Source organism: Coffea arabica, chromosome 11e, assembly GCF_036785885.1.
Source record: "Coffea arabica cultivar ET-39 chromosome 11e, Coffea Arabica ET-39 HiFi, whole genome shotgun sequence".
Classification (NCBI taxonomy): domain Eukaryota; kingdom Viridiplantae; phylum Streptophyta; class Magnoliopsida; order Gentianales; family Rubiaceae; genus Coffea; species Coffea arabica.
This window is the reverse complement of record NC_092331.1, coordinates 31823894-31845002: the sequence shown is the minus strand read 5'-3', so window position 1 is coordinate 31845002 and position 21109 is coordinate 31823894. Positions and strand designations below refer to the sequence as shown.

Here is a 21109-nt window from a genome sequence, read left to right as displayed (position 1 = left end):
TTTGATCGAGCCGTACCGTTCCTGATTTGTCTCGCGCCTTCAGACCCGCTTCATGCTTCGACAAGAAGCAAAATATAAATCAATCGTTCCGACGGAGCTAAATTACTACAGGATAAAGAACGAATAGGAAATTTGGATTTCGAAACAAAAAAGAGAGGGGTGCAACACGAGGACTTCCCAGGGGGTCACCCATCCTAGTACTACTCTCGCCCAAGCACGCTTAACTTCGGAGTTCTGATGGGATCCGGTGCATTAATGCTGGTATGATCGCACCCGCCATTTTCCATTCGCTTTATTCCTTTAAACTACCCAGTCCTGAAAAGCAGTGTGGCTTTTCTAGACCGAAATTCATTTTAAGCGTCAATACAAGCATTTTCCTCTTATCCTTTTATTTATTTACTTTATATTTTTTTTGTTATTGATTTGCACCTTATTTTTTTCCCTCATCCCGCAACTCTAAATTATCATGAAATCAATCCTTCACGCTTGCGGTGATACATTTGCGCCGACAAATTTGAGGGACGATCCGGGCTTTGATCGAGCAATACCGTTCCTGATTTGTCTCGCGCCTTCAGACCCGCCTTCATGCTTCGACAAGAAGCAAAATATAAAGCAATCGTTCCGACGGAGCTAAATTACTACAGGATAAAGAACGAATAGGAAATTTGGATTTCGAAACAAAAAAAAGAGGGGTGCAACACGAGGACTTCCCAGGGGGTCACCCATTCTAGTACTACTCTCGCCTAAGCACGCTTAACTTCGGAGTTCTGATGGGATCCGGTGCATTAATGCTGGTATGATCGCACCCGCCATTTTCCTTTCGCTTTATTCCTTTAAACTACCCAGTCCTGCGAAGCAGTGTGGCTTTTCTAGACCGAAATTCATTTTAAGCGTCAATTCAAGCATTTTCCTCTTATCCTTTTATTTATTTACTTTATATTTTTTTTGTTATTGATTTGCACCTTATTTTTTTCTCTCATCCCGCAACTCTAAATTATCATGAAATCAATCCTTCACGCTTGCGGTGATACATTTGCGCCGACAAATTTGAGCGACGATCCGGGCTTTGATCGAGCCGTACCGTTCCTGATTTGTCTCGCGCCTTCAGACCCGCCTTCATGCTTCGACAAGAAGCAAAATATAAAGCAATCGTTCCGACGGAGCTAAATTACTATAGGATAAAGAACGAATAGGAAATTTGGATTTCGAAACAAAAAAGAGAGGGGTGCAACACGAGGACTTCCCAGGGGGTCACCCATCCTAGTACTATTCTCGCCCAAACACGCTTAACTTCGGAGTTCTGATGGGATCCGGTGCATTAGTGCTGGTATGATCGCACCCGCCATGTTCCTTTCGCTTTATTCTTTTAAACCACCCCGTGCTGCGAAACAGTGTGGCTTTTTTAGACCGAAATTCATTTTAAGCTTCGATTCAAGCATTTTCCTCTTATCCTTTTATTTATTTACTTTATATTTTTTTTGTTATTGATATGCACCTTATTTTTTTCCCTCATCCCGCAACTCTAAATTATCATGAAATCAATCCTTCATGCTTGCGGTGATACATTTGCGCCCACAAATTTGAGCGACGATCCGGGCTTTGATCGAACCGTACCGTTCCTGATTTGTGTCGCGCCTTCAGACCCCCCTTCATGCTTCGACAAGAAGCAAAATATAAAGCAATCGTTCCGACGGAGCTAAATTACTACAGGATAAAGAACGAATAGGAAATTTGGATTTCGAAACAAAAATGAGAGTGCAACACGAGGACTTCCCAGGGGGTCACCCATCCTAGTACTACTCTCGCCCAAGCACGCTTAACTTCGGAGTTCTGATGGGATCCGGTGCATTAGTGCTGGTATGATCGCACCCGCCATGTTCCTTTCGCTTTATTCTTTTAAACCACCCCGTGCTGCGAAACAGTGTGGCTTTTCTAGACCGAAATTAATTTTAAGCGTCAATTCAAGCATTTTCCTCTTATCCTTTTATTTATTTACTTTATATTTCTTTTTGTTATTGATTTGCACCCTATTTTTTTCCCTCGTCCCGCAACTCTAAATTATCATGAAATCAATTCTTCACGCTTGCGGTGATTCACTTGCGCCGACAAATTTGAGCGACGATCCGGGCTTTGGTCGAGCAATACCGTTCCTGATTTGTCTCGCGCCTTCAGACCCGCCTTCATGCTTCGACAAGAAGCAAAATATAAAGCAATCGTTCCGACGGAGCTAAATTACTACAGGATAAAGAACGAATAGGAAATTTGGATTTCGAAACAAAAAAAAGAGGGGTGCAACACGAGGACTTCCCAGGGGGTCACCCATCCTAGTACTACTCTCGCCTGAGCACGCTTAACTTCGGAGTTCTGATGGGATCCGGTGCATTAATGCTGGTATGATCGCACCCGCCATTTTCCTTTCGCTTTATTCCTTTAAACTACCCAGTCCTGCGAAGCAGTGTGGCTTTTCTAGACCGAAATTCATTTTAAGCGTCAATACAAGCATTTTCCTCTTATCCTTTTATTTATTTACTTTATATTTTTTTTGTTATTGATTTGCACCTTATTTTTTTCCCTCATCCCGCAACTCTAAATTATCATGAAATCAATCCTTCACGCTTGCGGTGATACATTTGTGCCGACAAATTTGAGCGACGATCCGGGCTTTGATCGAGCCGTACCGTTCCTGATTTGTCTCGCGCCTTCAGACCCGCTTCATGCTTCGACAAGAAGCAAAATATAAATCAATCGTTCCGACGGAGCTAAATTACTACAGGATAAAGAACGAATAGGAAATTTGGATTTCGAAACAAAAAAGAGAGGGGTGCAACACGAGGACTTCCCAGGGGGTCACCCATCCTAGTACTACTCTCGCCCAAGCACGCTTAACTTCGGAGTTCTGATGGGATCCGGTGCATTAATGCTGGTATGATCGCACCCGCCATTTTCCATTCGCTTTATTCCTTTAAACTACCCAGTCCTGAAAAGCAGTGTGGCTTTTCTAGACCGAAATTCATTTTAAGCGTCAATACAAGCATTTTCCTCTTATCCTTTTATTTATTTACTTTATATTTTTTTTGTTATTGATTTGCACCTTATTTTTTTCCCTCATCCCGCAACTCTAAATTATCATGAAATCAATCCTTCACGCTTGCGGTGATACATTTGCGCCGACAAATTTGAGGGACGATCCGGGCTTTGATCGAGCAATACCGTTCCTGATTTGTCTCGCGCCTTCAGACCCGCCTTCATGCTTCGACAAGAAGCAAAATATAAAGCAATCGTTCCGACGGAGCTAAATTACTACAGGATAAAGAACGAATAGGAAATTTGGATTTCGAAACAAAAAAAAGAGGGGTGCAACACGAGGACTTCCCAGGGGGTCACCCATTCTAGTACTACTCTCGCCTAAGCACGCTTAACTTCGGAGTTCTGATGGGATCCGGTGCATTAATGCTGGTATGATCGCACCCGCCATTTTCCTTTCGCTTTATTCCTTTAAACTACCCAGTCCTGCGAAGCAGTGTGGCTTTTCTAGACCGAAATTCATTTTAAGCGTCAATTCAAGCATTTTCCTCTTATCCTTTTATTTATTTACTTTATATTTTTTTTGTTATTGATTTGCACCTTATTTTTTTCTCTCATCCCGCAACTCTAAATTATCATGAAATCAATCCTTCACGCTTGCGGTGATACATTTGCGCCGACAAATTTGAGCGACGATCCGGGCTTTGATCGAGCCGTACCGTTCCTGATTTGTCTCGCGCCTTCAGACCCGCCTTCATGCTTCGACAAGAAGCAAAATATAAAGCAATCGTTCCGACGGAGCTAAATTACTATAGGATAAAGAACGAATAGGAAATTTGGATTTCGAAACAAAAAAGAGAGGGGTGCAACACGAGGACTTCCCAGGGGGTCACCCATCCTAGTACTATTCTCGCCCAAACACGCTTAACTTCGGAGTTCTGATGGGATCCGGTGCATTAGTGCTGGTATGATCGCACCCGCCATGTTCCTTTCGCTTTATTCTTTTAAACCACCCCGTGCTGCGAAACAGTGTGGCTTTTCTAGACCGAAATTCATTTTAAGCTTCGATTCAAGCTTTTTCCTCTTATCCTTTTATTTATTTACTTTATATTTTTTTTGTTATTGATATGCACCTTATTTTTTTCCCTCATCCCGCAACTCTAAATTATCATGAAATCAATCCTTCATGCTTGCGGTGATACATTTGCGCCCACAAATTTGAGCGACGATCCGGGCTTTGATCGAACCGTACCGTTCCTGATTTGTGTCGCGCCTTCAGACCCCCCTTCATGCTTCGACAAGAAGCAAAATATAAAGCAATCGTTCCGACGGAGCTAAATTACTACAGGATAAAGAACGAATAGGAAATTTGGATTTCGAAACAAAAATGAGAGTGCAACACGAGGACTTCCCAGGGGGTCACCCATCCTAGTACTACTCTCGCCCAAGCACGCTTAACTTCGGAGTTCTGATGGGATCCGGTGCATTAGTGCTGGTATGATCGCACCCGCCATGTTCCTTTCGCTTTATTCTTTTAAACCACCCCGTGCTGCGAAACAGTGTGGCTTTTCTAGACCGAAATTAATTTTAAGCGTCAATTCAAGCATTTTCCTCTTATCCTTTTATTTATTTACTTTATATTTCTTTTTGTTATTGATTTGCACCCTATTTTTTTCCCTCGTCCCGCAACTCTAAATTATCATGAAATCAATTCTTCACGCTTGCGGTGATTCACTTGCGCCGACAAATTTGAGCGACGATCCGGGCTTTGGTCGAGCAATACCGTTCCTGATTTGTCTCGCGCCTTCAGACCCGCCTTCATGCTTCGACAAGAAGCAAAATATAAAGCAATCGTTCCGACGGAGCTAAATTACTACAGGATAAAGAACGAATAGGAAATTTGGATTTCGAAACAAAAAAAAGAGGGGTGCAACACGAGGACTTCCCAGGGGGTCACCCATCCTAGTACTACTCTCGCCTGAGCACGCTTAACTTCGGAGTTCTGATGGGATCCGGTGCATTAATGCTGGTATGATCGCACCCGCCATTTTCCTTTCGCTTTATTCCTTTAAACTACCCAGTCCTGAAAAGCAGTGTGGCTTTTCTAGACCGAAATTCATTTTAAGCGTCAATACAAGCATTTTTCCTCTTATCCTTTTATTTATTTACTTTATATTTTTTTGTTATTGATTTGCACCTTATTTTTTTCCCTCATCCCGCAACTCTAAATTATCATGAAATCAATCCTTCACGCTTGCGGTGATACATTTGTGCCGACAAATTTGAGCGACGATCCGGGCTTTGATCGAGCCGTACCGTTCCTGATTTGTCTTGCGCCTTCAGACCCGCTTCATGCTTCGACAAGAAGCAAAATATAAAGCAATCGTTCCGACGGAGCTAAATTACTACAGGATAAAGAACGAATAGGAAATTTGGATTTCGAAACAAAAAAGAGAGGGGTGCAACACGAGGACTTCCCAGGGGGTCACCCATCCTAGTACTACTCTCGCCTAAGCACGCTTAACTTCGGAGTTCTGATGGGATCCGGTGCACTAGTGCTGGTATGATCGCACCCGCCATGTTACTTTCGCTTTATTCTTTTAAACCACCCCGTGCTGCGAAACAGTGTGGCTTTTCTAGACCGAAATTCATTTTAAGCTTCAATTCAAGCATTTTCCTCTTATCCTTTTATTTATTTACTTTATATTTTTTTTTGTTATTGATTTGCACACTATTTTTTTCCCTCATCCCGCAACTCTAAATTATCATGAAATCAATCCTTCACGCTTGCGGTGATACATTTGCGCCGACAAATTCGAGCGACGATCCGGGCTTTGATCGAGCAATACCGTTCCTGATTTGTCTCGCGCCTTCAGACCCGCCTTCATGCTTCGACAAGAAGCAAAATATAAAGCAATCGTTCCGACGGAGCTAAATTACTACAGGATAAAGAACGAATAGGAAATTTGGATTTCGAAACAAAAAAAAGAGGGGTGCAACACGAGGACTTCCCAGGGGGTCACCCATTCTAGTACTACTCTCGCCTAAGCACGCTTAACTTCGGAGTTCTGATGGGATCCGGTGCATTAATGCTGGTATGATCGCACCCGCCATTTTCCTTTCGCTTTATTCCTTTAAACTACCCAGTCCTGCGAAGCAGTGTGGCTTTTCTAGACCGAAATTCATTTTAAGCGTCAATTCAAGCATTTTCCTCTTATCCTTTTATTTATTTACTTTATATTTTTTTGTTATTGATTTGCACCTTATTTTTTTCCATCATCCCGCAACTCTAAATTATCATGAAATCAATCCTTCACGCTTGCGGTGATACATTTGCGCCGACAAATTTGAGCGACGATCCGGGCTTTGATCGAGCCGTACCGTTCCTGATTTGTCTCGCGCCTTCAGACCCGCCTTCATGCTTCGACAAGAAGCAAAATATAAAGCAATCGTTCCGACGGAGCTAAATTACTACAGGATAAAGAACGAATAGGAAATTTGGATTTCGAAACAAAAAAGAGAGGGGTGCAACACGAGGACTTCCCAGGGGGTCACCCATCCTAGTACTATTCTCGCCCAAACACGCTTAACTTCGGAGTTCTGATGGGATCCGGTGCATTAGTGCTGGTATGATCGCACCCGCCATGTTCCTTTCGCTTTATTCTTTTAAACCACCCCGTGCTGCGAAACAGTGTGGCTTTTCTAGACCGAAATTCATTTTAAGCTTCGATTCAAGCTTTTTCCTCTTATCCTTTTATTTATTTACTTTATATTTTTTTTGTTATTGATATGCACCTTATTTTTTTCCCTCATCCCGCAACTCTAAATTATCATGAAATCAATCCTTCATGCTTGCGGTGATACATTTGCGCCCACAAATTTGAGCGACGATCCGGGCTTTGATCGAACCGTACCGTTCCTGATTTGTGTCGCGCCTTCAGACCCCCCTTCATGCTTCGACAAGAAGCAAAATATAAAGCAATCGTTCCGACGGAGCTAAATTACTACAGGATAAAGAACGAATAGGAAATTTGGATTTCGAAACAAAAATGAGAGTGCAACACGAGGACTTCCCAGGGGGTCACCCATCCTAGTACTACTCTCGCCCAAGCACGCTTAGCTTCGGAGTTCTGATGGGATCCGGTGCATTAGTGCTGGTATGATCGCACCCGCCATGTTCCTTTCGCTTTATTCTTTTAAACCACCCCGTGCTGCGAAACAGTGTGGCTTTTCTAGACCGAAATTAATTTTAAGCGTCAATTCAAGCATTTTCCTCTTATCCTTTTATTTATTTACTTTATATTTCTTTTTGTTATTGATTTGCACCCTATTTTTTTCCCTCGTCCCGCAACTCTAAATTATCATGAAATCAATTCTTCACGCTTGCGGTGATTCACTTGCGCCGACAAATTTGAGCGACGATCCGGGCTTTGGTCGAGCAATACCGTTCCTGATTTGTCTCGCGCCTTCAGACCCGCCTTCATGCTTCGACAAGAAGCAAAATATAAAGCAATCGTTCCGACGGAGCTAAATTACTACAGGATAAAGAACGAATAGGAAATTTGGATTTCGAAACAAAAAAAAGAGGGGTGCAACACGAGGACTTCCCAGGGGGTCACCCATCCTAGTACTACTCTCGCCTAAGCACGCTTAACTTCGGAGTTCTGATGGGATCCGGTGCATTAATGCTGGTATGATCGCACCCGCCATTTTCCTTTCTCTTTATTCCTTTAAACTACCCAGTCCTGAAAAGCAGTGTGGCTTTTCTAGACCGAAATTTAATTTAAGCGTCAATACAAGCATTTTCCTCTTATCCTTTTATTTATTTACTTTATATTTTTTTTGTTATTGATTTGCACCTTATTTTTTTCCCTCATCCCGCAACTCTAAATTATCATGAAATCAATTCTTCACGCTTGCGGTGATACATTTGCGCCGACAAATTTGAGCGACGATCCGGGCTTTGATCGAGCCGTACCGTTCCTGATTTGTCTCGCGCCTTCAGACCCGCTTCATGCTTCGACAAGAAGCAAAATATAAAGAAATCGTTCCGACGGAGCTAAATTACTACAGGATAAAGAACGAATAAGAAATTTGGATTTCGAAACAAAAAAGAGAGGGGTGCAACACGAGGACTTCCCAGGGGGTCACCCATCCTAGTACTACTCTCGCCCAAGCACGCTTAACTTCGGAGTTCTGATGGGATCCGGTGCACTAGTGCTGGTATGATCGCACCCGCCATGTTCCTTTCGCTTTATTCTTTTAAACCACCCCGTGCTGCGAAACAGTGTGGCTTTTCTAGACCGAAATTCATTTTAAGCTTCGATTCAAGCATTTTCCTCTTATCCTTTTATTTATTTACTTTACATTTTTTTTGTTATTGATATGCACCTTATTTTTTTCCCTCATTCCGCAACTCTAAATTATCATGAAATCAATCCTTCACGCTTGCGGTGATACATTTGCGCCGACAAATTTGAGCGACGATCCGGGCTTTGATCGAGCCGTACCGTTCCTGATTTGTCTCGCGCCTTCAGACCCGCTTCATGCTTCGACAAGAAGCAAAATATAAAGAAATCGTTCCGACGGAGCTAAATTACTACAGGATAAAGAACGAATAAGAAATTTGGATTTCGAAACAAAAAAGAGAGGGGTGCAACACGAGGACTTCCCAGGGGGTCACCCATCCTAGTACTACTCTCGCCCAAGCACGCTTAACTTCGGAGTTCTGATGGGATCCGGTGCACTAGTGCTGGTATGATCGCACCCGCCATGTTCCTTTCGCTTTATTCTTTTAAACCACCCCGTGCTGCGAAACAGTGTGGCTTTTCTAGACCGAAATTAATTTTAAGCGTCAATTCAAGCATTTTCCTCTTATCCTTTTATTTATTTACTTTATATTTCTTTTTGTTTTTGATTTGCACCCTATTTTTTTCCCTCGTCCCGCAACTCTAAATTATCATGAAATCAATTATTCACGCTTGCGGTGATTCACTTGCGCCGACAAATTTGAGCGACGATCCGGGCTTTGGTCGAGCAATACCGTTCCTGATTTGTCTCGCGCCTTCAGACCCGTCTTCATGCTTCGACAAGAAGCAAAATATAATGCAATCGTTCCGACGGAGCTAAATTACTACAGGATAAAGAACGAATAGGAAATTTGGATTTCGAAACAAAAAAAAGAGGGGTGCAACACGAGGACTTTCCAGGGGGTCACCCATCCTAGTACTACTCTCGCCTAAGCAGGCTTAACTTCGGAGTTCTGATGGGATCCGGTGCATTAATGCTGGTATGATCGCACCCGCCATTTTCCTTTCGCTTTATTCCTTTAAACTACCCAGTCCTGAAAAGCAGTGTGGCTTTTCTAGACCGAAATTCATTTTAAGCGTCAATACAAGCATTTTCCTCTTATCCTTTTATTTATTTACTTTATATTTTTTTTGTTATTGATTTGCACCTTATTTTTTTCCCTCATCCCGCAACTCTAAATTATCATGAAATCAATCCTTCACGCTTGCGGTGATACATTTGCGCCGACAAATTTGAGCGACGATCCGGGCTTTGATCGAGCCGTACCGTTCCTGATTTGTCTCGCGCCTTCAGACCCGCTTCATGCTTCGACAAGAAGCAAAATATAAAGCAATCGTTCCGACGGAGCTAAATTACTACAGGATAAAGAACGAATAGGAAATTTGGATTTCGAAACAAAAAAGAGAGGGGTGCAACACGAGGACTTCCCAGGGGGTCACCCATCCTAGTACTACTCTCGCCCAAGCACGCTTAACTTCGGAGTTCTGATGGGATCCGGTGCACTAGTGCTGGTATGATCGCACCCGCCATGTTCCTTTCTGTGAGGACCCAGACCGTTCGTAAGTTGATATTAGGGTTAGGGCTAAGAAGAAAACCCTAATTTCCGGTTAAGATTGAAAACCCGCATTTTCTACATTTTCTTTATTAGAAAAGTTTCCCAGATAAGTTTTATGAGTAAATATAGTTTTAGATGTTTTTTTTCTAATATTAGTTAGTTTTTGAGAAATTAAGAACGTATATCGGATGTAGGACCCACTAGTGTGGGAAGGTATAGGATTCAATCCATTTGGTATAGGTTAATTAATTTTAAGAAGGTTAGAAACCCTAAGTGAGCAAAATCCCTAATGTTATGATTTATTAGAAGTTTTAAGTGGGTTTAAACCTAATTTTGTCCTTGACAAAAAAGTTATTGTTTAACTACTTTTATGTGGGATAAAGTATGCGTAAGTGTAAGTGACTAAGATGAGAAAGTGATTAGTGAAATAATTAAGCGTGATTATATGTTTTAGATTAGATTAAGTTATGACTTATGGAGTAAATTGAAAGGTTATCAAATGTTTGAGGGAAAATGTATATGAAAGAGAAAGTTGAAGTGCAAGGGTGAAAACAACAAATAAAGCATTTTTGTGATTGGTTGCTATAAGAAATATCTCCCAAAGCTTTGACTATATGTTGTCTTACAACTTATAAGAAACAAGAGAAAACAAAACTAAGAAAAAAAAAAAAGAAAGGAAGAGCCGAGAGAGAGAGTGAGAGCCGTGAGAAGAGAAAGAAAAAAAAAAGAAAAGGAAAGCTTGCTTTGGTGCATCATTTTTGCTCTTCAATCTTGAGTTTGGATCTTGGAGAAACAACTTGAGCACTTGATTGTTGTGGGTGATCATCTACAAAGCTTGAATCAAAGGTAAGAAAGTCTATTTGAAGACTTAAGTTGATTATTGTTTGATGAACTAGTGGTTATTTTGGCATAGGACCCTAGTTGTGCTTGATTGTGGTACCTCTTATGCCTATCACATGTTTTTATGGAGTACTTTGGCTAATTTTAGTGTTATTTGGTTGCTGAAAATTCGGCCAAGAAGAGGAAAGAATTTGGGTTTCTTGCTAATGCTTTCCTTACTTGTTTTAGTTGAGAAATGGACTTGTAGTGGTTATGTTTGATGAATTGCCTCACTTGATTTGGTTGGTTACTTGCAAAAAGCTGATTTGGGTTAAGAAACCCTAAACTCCATTAGGCTAATTTAGCTTAGCTTATGGTTAGTGAGATAGAGTTTGGTTAGTGAGAGGTTGGATTAAGTTCATTGGTGCAAATGAAATTTGGTTAGGGATTGTGGTTGATGATTGTTAAATTTGGTATTGACTTGGGAGGGGAATTTCGGACCATTTGTAGGCCATTTAGATGTTAGTATATGTGTGTTTATTTGGTACAAAAGTGGTCGAAAAACCTGCATAAGAACCATGAAAACGAACCATATGTTTGCGACATTTGAAACCGGCAAAATGGGTAAACAGGGCAACCCAGAACCTGAACTTGAGCTCCATTTTTCTTAATGTTCCGTGCTGATTCAGAAGTTTCGTAAAACATGAAAGTCGTAGCCCCTTGAGTCCTGAGTATGCCTGCAAAATTTCAGGTCAATCGGATTAGCGTAGCCTGAGTTATCGACGAAATGCTCAAGCCTGTTTTGACCCTCTGGTTCTACGCGTTTTCTGATTTTGTTTCTGCCCATGACTTTTCGATTTTTATAGAGTTCGATCTGGGTGCCGACTCCTTCATAAGAAGTTTAGATATTGATCTCAGCTTCGAAACGGTATAAAGTACGTCGAAAATCGAGTTCCGTAGCTCCGGTTATGATCAAAACAATATCGCTCGTCAGAACTGCCTTGTATTTGGACAGTTCTGACGGGTATTTTGGCACTCGAATTTTGTTTTGTTCTGAATAGATTCAGGTCTTGGCCAAAACATGAAAGTTTTAGACTTATGTCTCAGCTTTCTAATGCCTTTGGAATTTCTTAATTTTGATTTCTGAGCCGTGAGTTACGGCCTTGCAAACAGGGCCTGTTTGGTAACTCGCAATGAAACAGCTGGAACTATTTCACGCAATTTTCACCTATACCCTTTGAGATCTGGGTTGCGATGTCTTCATGAACATTGTAGCCCTTCCTCTTAGCTTCGTAACGGTACCTCATGTACCTTGATCTGATATTCCTAGACTAAATTTTGACCAAAACGGTTTGAGATGGCCGACTTGGCCATTTCCGTTTGCCGTTCTGCGCGGACGTGTGCGGCCGTTTTGCCGTTTCCGCACTTGCGCGTGCCAATTTTTCCGTTTGGCTTATTTCAAGTACGTTAGTTGCCGTTTGTGATATATTGTGACATAATCTTCGATTTCAGACAGTGGTGAGTTAGGCGGTGCCGGTGGGGCCCACTACTAGCCAACACACAAAGTGAATTCCGCCTTTATACTACTTTTGGTATTTTGAGTAAGTATTCAGGCCGCTCTTATGTGTTAGTTGTTTATGTGTTTCGTTATGTGTAAAAAGGGTACCTAGGCGAGGGTGTACTTTATCGCACTCGATTTAGACCCTAATTTACGCACCAATTTGTACATGACTTATGTATGTGAGAAATTTTGGAACAAAAACCCTTGAGCTTGTGGCTCGGGGTGACTTTTGAATACTTTTGTGAATTTTGTGAGTTTGCGGTTGAACTCAATACCTAGATGGACTATTCGAGCCGGTTAGGGCTTGGTCGAAGTCAGTCCAACTTGGTTTGAGGTCACCAAGTTTGTGACCCGAGCTTATGATTAAAGCTCAAGTTTGTGATTTCGTTCGCCTGGGCAAGTTTGTGAGGTGACTGGCCAGTGAGGGTGATAAGGTGTCGGTGGGTGTACAAGTGAAGTTCTACGGACCTTATTTATGGTCGACGGAGTGTCGACAGGAGATCAAGCATGGCAAATGAATTGGCTTTGGAGCCACCCGTATCCTTATTATGTGATGTTACTTTTCTGCTTTTGCTTTACTCTTACTGTGTAAATGTTGCTACGTGAAATTTACGCTTTTGCCCCTGTTTACTTACTAAGCTTTTAGCTTACCCCATTCCGTTTGTTTTCCTTAGCAGGGGCCGACGCGGGTACGTTTGGGGCTCATACACTAGTTTAGTAGATTGGCTTGTAATAGTTGAACTTTTAGGATGTTTGTTTTTATTCTGGTGGTTTGTATTAGGACCCTTCTTAGGGTCTCCCTTTTGGTTTTGGTTGTAAGTATACGGATGTAATAGTAAGAGCAGGTACTTTTGGAGAATGTAATTATAACTCTTTTGGGATTGTATATAGTATGTATAGTACTCTTTTGGATTTTCTGGCTTTTATTGCTTTCAGTTTTGAGTCCTGGCGCGAGCTAGGCAGGCGGCCCGCCGATACCCTTGGGTTCGCCCTTGGGAGAAGTGGGGTCGTCACACTTTCGCTTTATTCTTTTAAACCACCCCCTGCTGCGAAACAGTGTGGCTTTTCTAGACCGAAATTCATTTTAAGCTTCAATTCAAGCATTTTCCTCTTATCCTTTTATTTATTTACTTTATATTTTTTTTTGTTATTGATTTGCACACTATTTTTTTCCCTCATCCCGCAACTCTAAATTATCATGAAATCAATCCTTCATGCTTGCGGTGATACATTTGCGCCGACAAATTTGAGCGACGATCCGGGCTTTGATCGAGCAATACCGTTCCTGATTTGTCTCGCGCCTTCAGACCCGCCTTCATGCTTCGACAAGAAGCAAAATATAAAGCAATCGTTCTGACGGAGCTAAATTACTACAGGATAAAGAACGAATAGGAAATTTGGATTTCGAAACAAAAAAAAGAGGGGTGCAACACGAGGACTTCCCAGGGGGTCACCCATTCTAGTACTACTCTCGCCTAAGCACGCTTAACTTCGGAGTTCTGATGGGATCCGGTGCATTAATGCTGGTATGATCGCACCCGCCATTTTCCTTTCGCTTTATTCCTTTAAACTACCCAGTCCTGCGAAGCAGTGTGGCTTTTCTAGACCGAAATTCATTTTAAGCGTCAATTCAAGCATTTTCCTCTTATCCTTTTATTTATTTACTTTATATTTTTTTTGTCATTGATTTGCACCTTATTTTTTTCCCTCATCCCGCAACTCTAAATTATCATGAAATCAATCCTTCACGCTTGCGGTGATACATTTGCGCCGACAAATTTAAGCGACGATCCGGGCTTTGATCGAGCAATACCGTTCCTGATTTGTCTCGCGCCTTCAGACCCGCCTTCATGCTTCGACAAGAAGCAAAATACAAAGCAATCGTTCCGACGGAGCTAAATTACTACAGGATAAAGAACGAATAGGAAATTTGGATTTCGAAACAAAAAAAAGAGGGGTGCAACACGAGGACTTCCCAGGGGGTCACCCATCCTAGTACTACTCTCGCCTAAACACGCTTAACTTCGGAGTTCTGATGGGATCCGGTGCATTAATGCTGGTATGATCGCACCCGCCATTTTCCTTTCGCTTTATTCCTTTAAACTACCCAGTCCTGAAAAGCAGTGTGGCTTTTCTAGACCGAAATTCTTTTTAAGCGTCAATACATGCATTTTCCTCTTATCCTTTTATTTATTTACTTTATATTTTTTTTGTTATTGATTTGCACCTTATTTTTTCCCTCATCCCGCAACTCTAAATTATCATGAAATCAATCCTTCACGCTTGCGGTGATACATTTGCGCCGACAAATTTGAGCGACGATCCGGGCTTTGATCGAGCCGTACCGTTCCTGATTTGTCTCGCGCCTTCAGACCCGCCTTCATGCTTCGACAAGAAGCAAAATATAAAGCAATCGTTCCGACGGAGCTAAATTACTACAGGATAAAGAACGAATAGGAAATTTGGATTTCGAAACAAAAAAAAAAGGGGTGCAACACGAGGACTTCCCAGGGGGTCACCCATCCTAGTATTATTCTCGCCCAAACACGCTTAACTTCGGAGTTCTGATGGGATCCGGTGCATTAGTGCTGGTATGATCGCACCCGCCATGTTCCTTTCGCTTTATTCTTTTAAACCACCCCGTGCTGCGAAACAGTGTGGCTTTTCTAGACCGAAATTCATTTTAAGCTTCGATTCAAGCATTTTCCTCTTATCCTTTTATTTATTTACTTTATATTTTTTTTGTTATTGATATGCACCTTATTTTTTTCCCTCATCCCGCAACTCTAAATTATCATGAAATCAATCCTTCATGCTTGCGGTGATACATTTGCGCCCACAAATTTGAGCGACGATCCGGGCTTTGATCGAACCGTACCGTTCCTGATTTGTGTCGCGCCTTCAGACCCCCCTTCATGCTTCGACAAGAAGCAAAATATAAAGCAATCGTTCCGACGGAGCTAAATTACTACAGGATAAAGAACGAATAGGAAATTTGGATTTCGAAACAAAAATGAGAGTGCAACACGAGGACTTCCCAGGGGGTCACCCATCCTAGTACTACTCTCGCCCAAACACGCTTAACTTCGGAGTTCTGATGGGATCCGGTGCACTAGTGCTGGTATGATCGCACCCGCCATGTTCCTTTCGCTTTATTCTTTTAAACTACCCCGTCCTGCGAAGCAGTGTGGCTTTTCTAGACCGAAATTCATTTTAAGCTTCAATTCAAGCATTTTCCTCTTATCCTTTTATTTATTTACTTTATATTTTTTTTGTTATTGATTTGCACCTTATTTTTTTCCCTCGTCCCGCAACTCTAAATTATCATGAAATCAATTCTTCACGCTTGAGGTGATTCACTTGCGCCGACAAATTTGAGCGACGATCCGGGCTTTGGTCGAGAAATACCGTTCCTGATTTGTCTCGCGCCTTCAGACCCGCCTTCATGCTTCGACAAGAAGCAAAATATAAAGCAATCGTTCCGACGGAGCTAAATTACTACAGGATAAAGAACGAATAGGAAATTTGGATTTCGAAACAAAAAAAAGAGGGGTGCAACACGAGGACTTCCCAGGGGGTCACCCATCCTAGTACTACTCTCGCCTAAGCACGCTTAACTTCGGAGTTCTGATGGGATCCGGTGCATTAATGCTGGTATGATCGCACCCGCCATTTTCCTTTCGCTTTATTCCTTTAAACTACCCAGTCCTGAAAAGCAGTGTGGCTTTTCTAGACCGAAATTCATTTTAAGCGTCAATACAAGCATTTTCCTCTTATCCTTTTATTTATTTACTTTATATTTTTTTTGTTATTGATTTGCACCTTATTTTTTTCCCTCATCCCGCAACTCTAAATTATCATGAAATCAATCCTTCACGCTTGCGGTGATACATTTGTGCCGACAAATTTGAGCGACGATCCGGGCTTTGATCGAGCCGTACCGTTCCTGATTTGTCTCGCGCCTTCAGACCCGCTTCATGCTTCGACAAGAAGCAAAATATAAAGCAATCGTTCCGACGGAGCTAAATTACTACAGGATAAAGAACGAATAGGAAATTTGGATTTCGAAACAAAAAAGAAAGGGGTGCAACACGAGGACTTCCCAGGGGGTCACCCATCCTAGTACTACTCTCGCCCAAGCACGCTTAACTTCGGAGTTCTGATGGGATCCGGTGCACTAATGCTGGTATGATCGCACCCGCCATGTTCCTTTCGCTTTATTCTTTTAAACCACCCCGTGCTGCGAAACAGTGTGGCTTTTCTAGACCGAAATTCATTTTAAGCTTCGATTCAAGCATTTTCCTCTTATCCTTTTATTTATTTACTTTATATTTTTTTTTGTTATTGATTTGCACACTATTTTTTTCCCTCATCCCGCAACTCTAAATTATCATGAAATCAATCCTTCACGCTTGCGGTGATACATTTGCGCCGACAAATTTGAGCGACGATCCGGGCTTTGATCGAGCAATACCGTTCCTGATTTGTCTCGCGCCTTCAGACCCGCCTTCATGCTTCGACAAGAAGCAAAATATAAAGCAATCGTTCCGACGGAGCTAAATTACTACAGGATAAAGAACGAATAGGAAATTTGGATTTCGAAACAAAAAAAAGAGGGGTGCAACACGAGGACTTCCCAGGGGGTCACCCATTCTAGTACTACTCTCGCCTAAGCACGCTTAACTACGGAGTTCTGATGGGATCCGGTGCATTAATGCTGGTATGATCGCACCCGCCATTTTCCTTTCGCTTTATTCCTTTAAACTACCCAGTCCTGCGAAGCAGTGTGGCTTTTCTAGACCGAAATTCTTTTTAAGCGTCAATACATGCATTTTCCTCTTATCCTTTTATTTATTTACTTTATATTTTTTTTGTTATTGATTTGCACCTTATTTTTTCCCTCATCCCGCAACTCTAAATTATCATGAAATCAATCCTTCACGCTTGCGGTGATACATTTGCGCCGACAAATTTGAGCGACGATCCGGGCTTTGATCGAGCCGTACCGTTCCTGATTTGTCTCGCGCCTTCAGACCCGCCTTCATGCTTCGACAAGAAGCAAAATATAAAGCAATCGTTCCGACGGAGCTAAATTACTACAGGATAAAGAACGAATAGGAAATTTGGATTTCGAAACAAAAAAAAAAGGGGTGCAACACGAGGACTTCCCAGGGGGTCACCCATCCTAGTATTATTCTCGCCCAAACACGCTTAACTTCGGAGTTCTGATGGGATCCGGTGCATTAGTGCTGGTATGATCGCACCCGCCATGTTCCTTTCGCTTTATTCTTTTAAACCACCCCGTGCTGCGAAACAGTGTGGCTTTTCTAGACCGAAATTCATTTTAAGCTTCGATTCAAGCATTTTCCTCTTATCCTTTTATTTATTTACTTTATATTTTTTTTGTTATTGATATGCACCTTATTTTTTTCCCTCATCCCGCAACTCTAAATTATCATGAAATCAATCCTTCATGCTTGCGGTGATACATTTGCGCCCACAAATTTGAGCGACGATCCGGGCTTTGATCGAACCGTACCGTTCCTGATTTGTGTCGCGCCTTCAGACCCCCCTTCATGCTTCGACAAGAAGCAAAATATAAAGCAATCGTTCCGACGGAGCTAAATTACTACAGGATAAAGAACGAATAGGAAATTTGGATTTCGAAACAAAAATGAGAGTGCAACACGAGGACTTCCCAGGGGGTCACCCATCCTAGTACTACTCTCGCCCAAACACGCTTAACTTCGGAGTTCTGATGGGATCCGGTGCACTAGTGCTGGTATGATCGCACCCGCCATGTTCCTTTCGCTTTATTCTTTTAAACTACCCCGTCCTGCGAAGCAGTGTGGCTTTTCTAGACCGAAATTCATTTTAAGCTTCAATTCAAGCATTTTCCTCTTATCCTTTTATTTATTTACTTTATATTTTTTTTGTTATTGATTTGCACCTTATTTTTTTCCCTCGTCCCACAACTCTAAATTATCATGAAATCAATTCTTCACGCTTGAGGTGATTCACTTGCGCCGACAAATTTGAGCGACGATCCGGGCTTTGGTCGAGAAATACCGTTCCTGATTTGTCTCGCGCCTTCAGACCCGCCTTCATGCTTCGACAAGAAGCAAAATATAAAGCAATCGTTCCGACGGAGCTAAATTACTACAGGATAAAGAACGAATAGGAAATTTGGATTTCGAAACAAAAAAAAGAGGGGTGCAACACGAGGACTTCCCAGGGGGTCACCCATCCTAGTACTACTCTCGCCTAAGCACGCTTAACTTCGGAGTTCTGATGGGATCCGGTGCATTAATGCTGGTATGATCGCACCCGCCATTTTCCTTTCGCTTTATTCCTTTAAACTACCCAGTCCTGAAAAGCAGTGTGGCTTTTCTAGACCGAAATTCATTTTAAGCGTCAATACAAGCATTTTCCTCTTATCCTTTTATTTATTTACTTTATATTTTTTTTGTTATTGATTTGCACCTTATTTTTTTCCCTCATCCCGCAACTCTAAATTATCATGAAATCAATCCTTCACGCTTGCGGTGATACATTTGTGCCGACAAATTTGAGCGACGATCCGGGCTTTGATCGAGCCGTACCGTTCCTGATTTGTCTCGCGCCTTCAGACCCGCTTCATGCTTCGACAAGAAGCAAAATATAAAGCAATCGTTCCGACGGAGCTAAATTACTACAGGATAAAGAACGAATAGGAAATTTGGATTTCGAAACAAAAAAGAAAGGGGTGCAACACGAGGACTTCCCAGGGGGTCACCCATCCTAGTACTACTCTCGCCCAAGCACGCTTAACTTCGGAGTTCTGATGGGATCCGGTGCACTAATGCTGGTATGATCGCACCCGCCATGTTCCTTTCGCTTTATTCTTTTAAACCACCCCGTGCTGCGAAACAGTGTGGCTTTTCTAGACCGAAATTCATTTTAAGCTTCGATTCAAGCATTTTCCTCTTATCCTTTTATTTATTTACTTTATATTTTTTTTTGTTATTGATTTGCACACTATTTTTTTCCCTCATCCCGCAACTCTAAATTATCATGAAATCAATCCTTCACGCTTGCGGTGATACATTTGCGCCGACAAATTTGAGCGACGATCCGGGCTTTGATCGAGCAATACCGTTCCTGATTTGTCTCGCGCCTTCAGACCCGCCTTCATGCTTCGACAAGAAGCAAAATATAAAGCAATCGTTCCGACGGAGCTAAATTACTACAGGATAAAGAACGAATAGGAAATTTGGATTTCGAAACAAAAAAAAGAGGGGTGCAACACGAGGACTTCCCAGGGGGTCACCCATTCTAGTACTACTCTCGCCTAAGCACGCTTAACTACGGAGTTCTGATGGGATCCGGTGCATTAATGCTGGTATGATCGCACCCGCCATTTTCCTTTCGCTTTATCCCTTTAAACTACCCAGTCCTGCGAAGCAGTGTGGCTTTTCTAGACCGAAATTCATTTTAAGCGTCAATTCAAGCATTTTCCTCTTATCCTTTTATTTATTTACTTTATATTTTTTTTGTTATTGATTTGCACCTTATTTTTTTCCCTCATCCCGCAACTCTAAATTATCATAAAATCAATCTTTCACGCTTGCGGTGATACATTTGCGCCGACAAATTTGAGCGACGATCCGGGCTTTGATCGAGCCGTACCGTTCCTGATTTGTCTCGCGCCTTCAGACCCGCCTTCATGCTTCGACAAGAAGCAAAATATAAAGCAATCGTTCCGACGGAGCTAAATTACTACAGGATAAAGAACGAATAGGAAATTTGGATTTCGAAACAAAAAAGAGAGGGGTGCAACACGAGGACTTCCCAGGGGGTCACCCATCCTAGTACTATTCTCGCCCAAACACGCTTAACTTCGGAGTTCTGATGGGATCCGGTGCATTAGTGCTGGTATGATCGCACCCGCCATGTTCCTTTCGCTTTATTCTTTTAAACCACCCCGTGCTGCGAAACAGTGTGGCTTTTCTAGACCGAAATTCATTTTAAGCTTCGATTCAAGCATTTTCCTCTTATCCTTTTATTTATTTACTTTATATTTTTTTTGTTATTGATATGCACCTTATTTTTTTCCCTCATCCCGCAACTCTAAATTATCATGAAATCAATCCTTCATGCTTGCGGTGATACATTTGCGCCCACAAATTTGAGCGACGATCCGGGCTTTGATCGAACCGTACCGTTCCTGATTTGTGTCGCGCCTTCAGACCCCCCTTCATGCTTCGACAAGAAGCAAAATATAAAGCAATCGTTCCGACGGAGCTAAATTACTACATGATAAAGAACGAATAGGAAATTTGGATTTCGAAACAAAAATGAGAGTGCAACACGAGGACTTCCCAGGGGGTCACCCATCCTAGTACTACTCTCGCCCAAGCACGCTTAACTTCGGAGTTCTGATGGGATCCGGTGCATTAGTGCTGGTATGATCGCACCCGCCATGTTCCTTTCGCTTTATTCTTTTAAACCACCCCGTGCTGCGAAACAGTGTGGCTTTTCTAGACCGAAATTAATTTTAAGCGTCAATTCAAGCATTTTCCTCTTATCCTTTTATTTATTTACTTTATATTTCTTTTTGTTATTGATTTGCACCCTATTTTTTTCCCTCGTCCCGCAACTCTAAATTATCATGAAATCAATTCTTCACGCTTGCGGTGATTCACTTGCGCCGACAAATTTGAGCGACGATCCGGGCTTTGGTCGAGCAATATCGTTCCTGATTTGTCTCGCGCCTTCAGACCCGCCTTCATGCTTCGACAAGAAGCAAAATATAAAGCAATCGTTCCGACGGAGCTAAATTACTACAGGATAAAGAACGA

The 21109-nt window shown here is 42.1% G+C and overlaps 33 non-coding genes across 33 annotated transcripts; all 33 read right to left on the bottom strand.

Annotated features, from left to right (window-relative positions):
- Positions 1-156: 156 nt before the first annotated feature.
- LOC113722359 (5S ribosomal RNA) lies at positions 157-275 on the bottom strand. Its single transcript, XR_003456674.2, has one exon. It is a non-coding gene; the product is annotated as a 5S ribosomal RNA (ribosomal RNA).
- A 414-nt stretch (positions 276-689) lies between these two features.
- On the bottom strand, positions 690-808 carry LOC140031601 (5S ribosomal RNA). Its single transcript, XR_011835522.1, has one exon. It is a non-coding gene; the product is annotated as a 5S ribosomal RNA (ribosomal RNA).
- A 414-nt stretch (positions 809-1222) lies between these two features.
- On the bottom strand, positions 1223-1341 carry LOC113722326 (5S ribosomal RNA). The gene has a single exon (XR_003456649.2). It is a non-coding gene; the product is annotated as a 5S ribosomal RNA (ribosomal RNA).
- A 411-nt stretch (positions 1342-1752) lies between these two features.
- LOC140029916 (5S ribosomal RNA) lies at positions 1753-1871 on the bottom strand. Its single transcript, XR_011833831.1, has one exon. It is a non-coding gene; the product is annotated as a 5S ribosomal RNA (ribosomal RNA).
- Positions 1872-2286: 415 nt separating this feature from the next.
- LOC113722385 (5S ribosomal RNA) lies at positions 2287-2405 on the bottom strand. The gene has a single exon (XR_003456697.2). It is a non-coding gene; the product is annotated as a 5S ribosomal RNA (ribosomal RNA).
- Positions 2406-2818: 413 nt separating this feature from the next.
- Positions 2819-2937, bottom strand: LOC113722381 (5S ribosomal RNA). Its single transcript, XR_003456693.2, has one exon. It is a non-coding gene; the product is annotated as a 5S ribosomal RNA (ribosomal RNA).
- A 414-nt stretch (positions 2938-3351) lies between these two features.
- Positions 3352-3470, bottom strand: LOC113722308 (5S ribosomal RNA). The gene has a single exon (XR_003456632.2). It is a non-coding gene; the product is annotated as a 5S ribosomal RNA (ribosomal RNA).
- Positions 3471-3884: 414 nt separating this feature from the next.
- Positions 3885-4003, bottom strand: LOC113722321 (5S ribosomal RNA). Its single transcript, XR_003456644.2, has one exon. It is a non-coding gene; the product is annotated as a 5S ribosomal RNA (ribosomal RNA).
- A 411-nt stretch (positions 4004-4414) lies between these two features.
- On the bottom strand, positions 4415-4533 carry LOC113722373 (5S ribosomal RNA). Its single transcript, XR_003456686.1, has one exon. It is a non-coding gene; the product is annotated as a 5S ribosomal RNA (ribosomal RNA).
- A 415-nt stretch (positions 4534-4948) lies between these two features.
- On the bottom strand, positions 4949-5067 carry LOC113722380 (5S ribosomal RNA). Its single transcript, XR_003456692.2, has one exon. It is a non-coding gene; the product is annotated as a 5S ribosomal RNA (ribosomal RNA).
- Positions 5068-5480: 413 nt separating this feature from the next.
- Positions 5481-5599, bottom strand: LOC113722389 (5S ribosomal RNA). Its single transcript, XR_003456701.1, has one exon. It is a non-coding gene; the product is annotated as a 5S ribosomal RNA (ribosomal RNA).
- A 415-nt stretch (positions 5600-6014) lies between these two features.
- On the bottom strand, positions 6015-6133 carry LOC113722343 (5S ribosomal RNA). The gene has a single exon (XR_003456664.2). It is a non-coding gene; the product is annotated as a 5S ribosomal RNA (ribosomal RNA).
- A 413-nt stretch (positions 6134-6546) lies between these two features.
- Positions 6547-6665, bottom strand: LOC113722341 (5S ribosomal RNA). Its single transcript, XR_003456662.2, has one exon. It is a non-coding gene; the product is annotated as a 5S ribosomal RNA (ribosomal RNA).
- Positions 6666-7076: 411 nt separating this feature from the next.
- Positions 7077-7195, bottom strand: LOC113722362 (5S ribosomal RNA). Its single transcript, XR_003456675.2, has one exon. It is a non-coding gene; the product is annotated as a 5S ribosomal RNA (ribosomal RNA).
- Positions 7196-7610: 415 nt separating this feature from the next.
- LOC113722353 (5S ribosomal RNA) lies at positions 7611-7729 on the bottom strand. The gene has a single exon (XR_011835364.1). It is a non-coding gene; the product is annotated as a 5S ribosomal RNA (ribosomal RNA).
- Positions 7730-8142: 413 nt separating this feature from the next.
- Positions 8143-8261, bottom strand: LOC113722350 (5S ribosomal RNA). The gene has a single exon (XR_011834579.1). It is a non-coding gene; the product is annotated as a 5S ribosomal RNA (ribosomal RNA).
- Positions 8262-8674: 413 nt separating this feature from the next.
- LOC113722332 (5S ribosomal RNA) lies at positions 8675-8793 on the bottom strand. Its single transcript, XR_003456654.2, has one exon. It is a non-coding gene; the product is annotated as a 5S ribosomal RNA (ribosomal RNA).
- A 415-nt stretch (positions 8794-9208) lies between these two features.
- LOC113722327 (5S ribosomal RNA) lies at positions 9209-9327 on the bottom strand. Its single transcript, XR_003456650.1, has one exon. It is a non-coding gene; the product is annotated as a 5S ribosomal RNA (ribosomal RNA).
- A 413-nt stretch (positions 9328-9740) lies between these two features.
- On the bottom strand, positions 9741-9859 carry LOC113722366 (5S ribosomal RNA). The gene has a single exon (XR_003456679.2). It is a non-coding gene; the product is annotated as a 5S ribosomal RNA (ribosomal RNA).
- Positions 9860-13690: 3831 nt separating this feature from the next.
- Positions 13691-13809, bottom strand: LOC113720078 (5S ribosomal RNA). The gene has a single exon (XR_003455194.2). It is a non-coding gene; the product is annotated as a 5S ribosomal RNA (ribosomal RNA).
- A 414-nt stretch (positions 13810-14223) lies between these two features.
- LOC113720065 (5S ribosomal RNA) lies at positions 14224-14342 on the bottom strand. Its single transcript, XR_003455182.2, has one exon. It is a non-coding gene; the product is annotated as a 5S ribosomal RNA (ribosomal RNA).
- A 413-nt stretch (positions 14343-14755) lies between these two features.
- Positions 14756-14874, bottom strand: LOC113720075 (5S ribosomal RNA). Its single transcript, XR_003455191.2, has one exon. It is a non-coding gene; the product is annotated as a 5S ribosomal RNA (ribosomal RNA).
- A 411-nt stretch (positions 14875-15285) lies between these two features.
- Positions 15286-15404, bottom strand: LOC140031465 (5S ribosomal RNA). The gene has a single exon (XR_011835387.1). It is a non-coding gene; the product is annotated as a 5S ribosomal RNA (ribosomal RNA).
- A 414-nt stretch (positions 15405-15818) lies between these two features.
- Positions 15819-15937, bottom strand: LOC113720064 (5S ribosomal RNA). Its single transcript, XR_003455181.1, has one exon. It is a non-coding gene; the product is annotated as a 5S ribosomal RNA (ribosomal RNA).
- Positions 15938-16350: 413 nt separating this feature from the next.
- Positions 16351-16469, bottom strand: LOC140030934 (5S ribosomal RNA). Its single transcript, XR_011834853.1, has one exon. It is a non-coding gene; the product is annotated as a 5S ribosomal RNA (ribosomal RNA).
- A 415-nt stretch (positions 16470-16884) lies between these two features.
- LOC140031819 (5S ribosomal RNA) lies at positions 16885-17003 on the bottom strand. The gene has a single exon (XR_011835744.1). It is a non-coding gene; the product is annotated as a 5S ribosomal RNA (ribosomal RNA).
- Positions 17004-17416: 413 nt separating this feature from the next.
- LOC140031647 (5S ribosomal RNA) lies at positions 17417-17535 on the bottom strand. The gene has a single exon (XR_011835569.1). It is a non-coding gene; the product is annotated as a 5S ribosomal RNA (ribosomal RNA).
- A 411-nt stretch (positions 17536-17946) lies between these two features.
- Positions 17947-18065, bottom strand: LOC140031464 (5S ribosomal RNA). The gene has a single exon (XR_011835386.1). It is a non-coding gene; the product is annotated as a 5S ribosomal RNA (ribosomal RNA).
- Positions 18066-18479: 414 nt separating this feature from the next.
- LOC140031442 (5S ribosomal RNA) lies at positions 18480-18598 on the bottom strand. The gene has a single exon (XR_011835363.1). It is a non-coding gene; the product is annotated as a 5S ribosomal RNA (ribosomal RNA).
- A 413-nt stretch (positions 18599-19011) lies between these two features.
- On the bottom strand, positions 19012-19130 carry LOC140030933 (5S ribosomal RNA). The gene has a single exon (XR_011834852.1). It is a non-coding gene; the product is annotated as a 5S ribosomal RNA (ribosomal RNA).
- Positions 19131-19545: 415 nt separating this feature from the next.
- Positions 19546-19664, bottom strand: LOC140031818 (5S ribosomal RNA). Its single transcript, XR_011835743.1, has one exon. It is a non-coding gene; the product is annotated as a 5S ribosomal RNA (ribosomal RNA).
- A 414-nt stretch (positions 19665-20078) lies between these two features.
- Positions 20079-20197, bottom strand: LOC140030942 (5S ribosomal RNA). The gene has a single exon (XR_011834861.1). It is a non-coding gene; the product is annotated as a 5S ribosomal RNA (ribosomal RNA).
- Positions 20198-20608: 411 nt separating this feature from the next.
- LOC140029915 (5S ribosomal RNA) lies at positions 20609-20727 on the bottom strand. The gene has a single exon (XR_011833830.1). It is a non-coding gene; the product is annotated as a 5S ribosomal RNA (ribosomal RNA).
- Positions 20728-21109: the final 382 nt, after the last annotated feature.